The sequence below is a fragment of the Ptychodera flava genome, chromosome 6 (genome assembly GCF_041260155.1).
Source record: "Ptychodera flava strain L36383 chromosome 6, AS_Pfla_20210202, whole genome shotgun sequence".
NCBI classification, from domain to species: Eukaryota; Metazoa; Hemichordata; class Enteropneusta; family Ptychoderidae; genus Ptychodera; species Ptychodera flava.
The window spans coordinates 4,305,638-4,311,662 of NC_091933.1; the positions used below are offsets into that span (position 1 = coordinate 4,305,638).

General features: G+C 36.2%; 1 long non-coding RNA gene across 1 annotated transcript; it reads right to left on the minus strand.

Moving 5' to 3' along the window:
- Positions 1 to 784: 784 nt before the first annotated feature.
- LOC139134641 (uncharacterized) lies at positions 785 to 5,990 on the minus strand. The gene is made up of 3 exons (XR_011552824.1): positions 4,842 to 5,990; positions 4,115 to 4,196; positions 785 to 1,569 (listed from the first exon to the last, which is right to left on the minus strand). It is a non-coding gene; the product is annotated as an uncharacterized lncRNA (long non-coding RNA).
- Positions 5,991 to 6,025: the final 35 nt, after the last annotated feature.

The following is a 6,025-nucleotide window of genomic DNA, read 5'->3' on the forward strand; positions in this document are numbered from 1 at the left end:
TCAATCCTCAACAATAGCAAAGCACAATACATTTATGCAAGTTCTGTTCAAAATTTAATATCCGTAATTTTGACAATTCATGCTGTATATGGTAGAACTAGAAAATCTCATTGTAAGGCAGAAGAAAATTACTGTATAAATCATCAAAATTTAAGGTTACATCTGCTGTTATTTATCTCAGGTAAGTATTATGAAATGTGAGTGATTGCTGTAAGTGTATTTTCCCAAAGTTTTATTTTAATTTCTCTTTTCTTTCCTTCTGAAATACTCAATAAGTCTTCTTCACACTGGTCTTCTGTTAACGGTGTTTGCCAATGTGTGTTTTACATTTGCTTTGTTAAAGAATCACAAGGACCAGTTTGATGATTTTTTTATTTTTTTTTTGTTTTGAATGCCAGTTATAAGTTCTTGTTTAACTCCTGGAAACATATTGAAACAATTGCTTAGCTCGTCAACACAGGGTCAATACATGAATTTGTAAACTACACAGTTATTGTTTGCATTTTAACCCTTATCCACCAGTGTTCACTTAATTTGTCAACACTAATATCGCAGTCTGTCAATGTACAGGCTGAATTTACAAATTGATACTGTGTAACTCAGCATGGCTTAGGGAGTAGAAAAAGAAACTGCAGTTGACATTAAGGACAAAAATAGTGAAAAATCATTGAAAATTACAGCGCCATACCAGCCAGTTACATCAAATTGCCTTTTTGTCACACCAATTAATCATTGTCTTTTCAAGTGATTGTAAGCCCTTGTATATCATCATGTACACAACATATTTTTAATGAAAATATATTTTAATATATTCCTTTAAATAAACTTGAACAACAAAAGGCAGCATATTAAATGACACAACATACTACACTGACTTGATAATTAATTACCTATCTCTCTAATTACAATGCAATGTTAATTATACTTTCATTGTCTGTAGTATAGGTACAGAATTACATGTCATTTGATAAATATTGGCAATAAGTGTCAGCAAGTCTACTGTTCAGCTGAAATCACTAAATTTTCCTGAGATTTAGATTTTCTCAGTCTTTATATTCCCGCTCAAATTTAAGATAGGAGCATTTTCTGTTTTGGGCACATTTAATTTCTAGGGTTAGAGACGACTACCAACTACAAAATTACCAAGAGCTGTTTCAATGAGAGGCAGCTAGGTTATCATGGTTGTCTGGAAGCACTAGGAGTAATTGTACAAACTTGTGATGTTGCAATAAACTCTCCTGCAAATGTGTCATAAAGTGAAAATCAGGAAATTCAGTGTTCATGGGATTGTTAAAAGTGTACTTTTCACGCATGCTTCACGACAGCTACACTTTGGTTTCACAAACTTTTTGCAGATGTTGTCTCAGGCTTTAAAGCTGTGGATCCGGGGTGGTATATGCCATCACTGTGGTACATATGTGTTGCTCTAAATCTCTGGTACAGTTCTGATCCCCATAGTTTTGTAGTGTGTAATTTGATACAGCATGGCAGACATGTGGTTGCAAAACCCTTTCAAGGCTGTACATGGCAGTGATTTTCCTTCACTGGCTAGTTATTCAGATAAGTGATCTACAAAAGACAAGCAAAGTAATTCTATTAATGACAATTTGCCAGTATTTTTACATTGCATCACATACATTGTCATGTAAAACCAAATTTAAAATTCTGTCTGCACTTTGTCAATACAGATTTTTGAGATTGTGTTTCAGTGATTGTTATTGTTTGACAATTGAATTTACAGCTGAACATGAATTCATTTACTGATATGCCACACACTATGTGAACAACGTGATTTGGAATCCTGACATATTGACTGCATTGATGAGGAGAGCAAAAAAATAATAAAAACTTTTCAAAATGTTAACTTCACCCTCTAGCCATACATTTCTCAAGATCTGTTCAAGATAAATTGACTTGTTCTTGTATGTTATTTATTTCTTTTAATGTTTATGGAAGGCAGACCTTTCTGATTCATGAGTGGAAATTTATATATTTACTAGATCACTGGTCATAAATGGAAAATCAATGCATCAGGGAAAGACACTAAGGGTTGTCCGATTGCCCGGGGCAAGTGAAAGTCGCGTTCGGGCAAGTGAACCTCCGATGCCACTTGCCCGACGGGACAAGTGAAAAAAATAATTACCTAGAAATCTAATGCACGAGAGCGATTTTCTGGTGAGGGAACACGGACTTAAACAACAAAAATAATCATATTATGTCATTGTGAACATTTCCATAAGATTTTTCATAAAATTGCATGAAGAGTTGACGAAAAGAATCATATATATAATAATCGCTGTCAATAAAATCCAGTTCAAACAATACACCGGTACCCGTAAATTACCGTACGCTGATTTTGCATATGAAAAAGCTGTTCAGCTGGTGGAACGTACGTTCACCAAAGTTCATTGCATTGACTGTGAAGTTACGGTGTCTCACAATGTGTCGATATGGTAAAAAAGAGAAACACACAGCGGTTTTTGTGCTTTGTATGAACTTTTATAATAATGTAAAAATAAAGTCCAGTGGTTAAAAATCACCACATAAAATTGGACTTTTACTAAAACGTACTCTTCAATGTTAACTTGTTGAGGGACAGTGAGTGGCAAGACCGCATGCAATGAAGTCATGAGCAATATTTGGTGTCAACGGTCAAGTCTTTGAATTTTCAACAAACACTGACTTAATTTTCAGGTCAATAAGCCAAAAGTTACTTGTCCGTGGCGACCAACCTCTCTGTTTGTGAATTTTCCCATTCTAAAATGACTGTCAAGAAGCAATTGGAGCGAGTTTGACATCGAGAAATTCAGCTTTTACACACATTGAAAAACACCGACGCCTTAGGTTGTTGGTTTTAATTCTATTTAGTCTGCGCATGAGCAATAATAAGACCACCTAGGTTATTAGAAAAACATAGGATACTGGTGTAGTGCAATGGCAATTCAAACTTTATAGGGCTGGTGTATGATATAAGCGCAGTAAAAAGATGACAAAGAAGTACATTATTTTTCAGAAGCTTCAAAACATTCCTTTATAGCTACAGATTTTTTCTTTCTGTATAGATAAGTTAAAACTTTTAAAAGCAAAAAGACCTTGAAGGTACAATTGAAATGGCTGTTATTATTTGTACATTAAGCCCCAAGAAAGTAAACATACAAACATATGAACTGTTAGAATTTTTTTATGAATATGAAAGCCCCACTAGCTGTAAATCTTGAAATTTGTTGACCTAAAAAGGCTTCCTATTTTCTCTGGTTTTCTTTAAATTCTACCCATTTACAGGATAAGCTTATAGTCTTTTACTGCTTTACAAAACATTCTTTAGTGAAAAATTGGACAAGTAAATTTACATTTTAACCGTTATTATGATTTCCCACCATACTAAAAAGAAAACAAAGCATGTCCCAGTTGAAAACATTCAACACTATGCATTACATTCAACTACTCTGTTGTTTCCGTGAATATTCAAATGCATATATGCACGGTGTACACTGGTTTTGCTATATTTGCATGGGGTGCCATTTTACATTTGGGCACATATTTATTATTTTTCTTGTTCAAATTGCACATGCAGTCTCACTGGGCAGTTAACAATACTTGTATTCCAACCCCTGAAAGAGCAAATTCCAAAAAACTTGTTTTAGTTCAGAAGTAAAATCACATAAAGAATGCTAAAAGATACAGGTAATGGGGCTTTAGTAATTAATGGAATATAATGAGCCATCCAGCACGCTTAGAAGTGTGAAGAGAACCCTATGAGAATGTCTGACATTTTCTCATGATAACATAATTTTCAAAATAAAGTGAGTGAAATAAAAAACCAATGTTTTAGCTTTTTTCAAACATGTAAATTATACTGGGCAAGTGGTTTTCCAATTCGGGCAAGTGAACTGAACCCCCCACTTGCCCGAAGGGCAAGTGGATAAAAAATAAGTGTCTTTCCCTGTGCATACTTTGATCAAGTTGAGAATTTGATAAAAAACATATTTATAAGTACACCTTGATACATTAATATTACCTTGTACACTTTTGAGAAAACCTAATAAAATGTATTAAATACAAAAAAAATACTACTGTGAATACAAATAACATACTGAGAGGATTCAATACTTACAGACAGTTTATGAGGAGAGTCATTCTTTTCCATTGACCAATAACAAAACATTTGGCATAACAGCCTCCCTCAAGAACTTTCACTGAAAAAAATTGAAAAAAGAAAATCTGTCAATTTCTCTTTTGCACCAATTGGTTGCAAACTTAAACTGAGACAGCACTTAGGGACACTGCAAATGCAATGTTGGCAAATAGGAACATCTGTCAGATTGAGACGCTACAACCTGATGAAGACAACACATATTACACAAAATCACGGTCAGGAGCAGCTGATGGTTTTGCCTGGGTATTTGGGTCGGACGGTAAAACCAAATTTTGCCATCCGATCCAAATAACCAAGCTAAACCTCGAGCCACTACTATACTGCAGCTAAGTCAGCGGTCAGGAGTGACCGTGACAAAATCTGGGACTGTAACCGATCGTGTCAGAACATTCAGGGAGACAAAACCACTTTGATAGAGGCGTCCTTCTCCGGGGTCCTTCTGCAGATCTGGTGACCATCGCGTCGTGGTGCGATTTTGTCAAACTATCATCGATAAGCCCACTGCTGATACTTTAGTTTTGTTGGTCATGATATTTTCCATTATTTTTTCACGAAATTACTCCATTTGTTTAAAGATTAGCCAGGTACAACGTTCATTTTCATTTTTTCGATGTAAAGTATTCACAGAAGGTAATTTTGAAACATTTTGTCGTCTGCATACATTACGTGGCGCGTGGCAACTTACCTTGAAGATCGTGTAAGATCCGGGAAAACATTCTGGTCTTTTGATAAAATCCTCTCCGGAGCCCTCGCAAAATCTTCAGCAGTCAGATCTCCGTCTCTTCCTACCTCCATGCTTATAGTGAAGTCCACTATGTTTGCCAGATCGTTTGTCGAAGACTGATTACAAGGACGGTCACGAGAAAACAACATTCAAATTCCGACCCCTTGTATATAACCTCGTTTTCATTTCAAGATGGATGATGGTAATGTTGACACTTTTGAGAACGATCGATTCTCGGTCAAGTGCAAGTGAAAATAACGTCAAATTTATAAGGTATGATGTGATATTGAACTTTCTGATGAAGCAATTTTTCTACTCAAAAAGCAAAATCGCCTCTAAAATACGCTTTTCAGTGTAGTTTCCGCATTTCTCGGTCGCTTATTGTTTGCTTATCCCTCAAAGTGTAATACGGACACCCCTCTTTCCACATGGTATATGACCAGCGCTGACAACACACATATCACTGTCTCAGACCAGTGCATGCAGTGCAGTGTAAAAGTTACGATCACAATTTTATGCGAACAGCACAGCATGACCACTCAGCTGCGGTTTGTCTGTTTCCGGGGCGACATCAGGTATAATGCAAAAAAAACCCCTAAGACCAGGGAGTGAAGTTGACCCAACATATAACCTTCGGAAACAACCTTCACGCGACATACCTATTAGAAACAACTGTCTGAAGGTTCAAATCAAATCTTCAACAAATGTCCCCAATGCGAAGCTTTATTTAACCTTCTGAAGGTAACCTTTGTCCAACCTTTCAGAAAACTATGGTTGTCGAAAGGTTCATTGTAAACATTTGACTAAGGTTCTTAGGCTGAAGCTGTATTTAACCTTGTGAAAGTAACCTTTGTCTTACCTTTCGGAAAACTAAGGTTGTCGAAAGGTTCATCGTGAACATTTGACGAAGGTTCTGAGGCTGAAGTTGTATTTAACCTTCGAAAATAACCTCATTCAAACTTTGGGCATTTACCTTTGTACAAGATTGCAATACAACCTTTGACTTGGATTTTTTTGAATCAAAGCTTTGTCTAAGCTTCAGCATGAACGCCAGCACAACCTTGGAGGGAATCGACCTTCAACAAAGGTGGTGCACAATCGCGTGTGTAGTTGTCTGCCATGTGACGCGACAAGTACGTGGTACC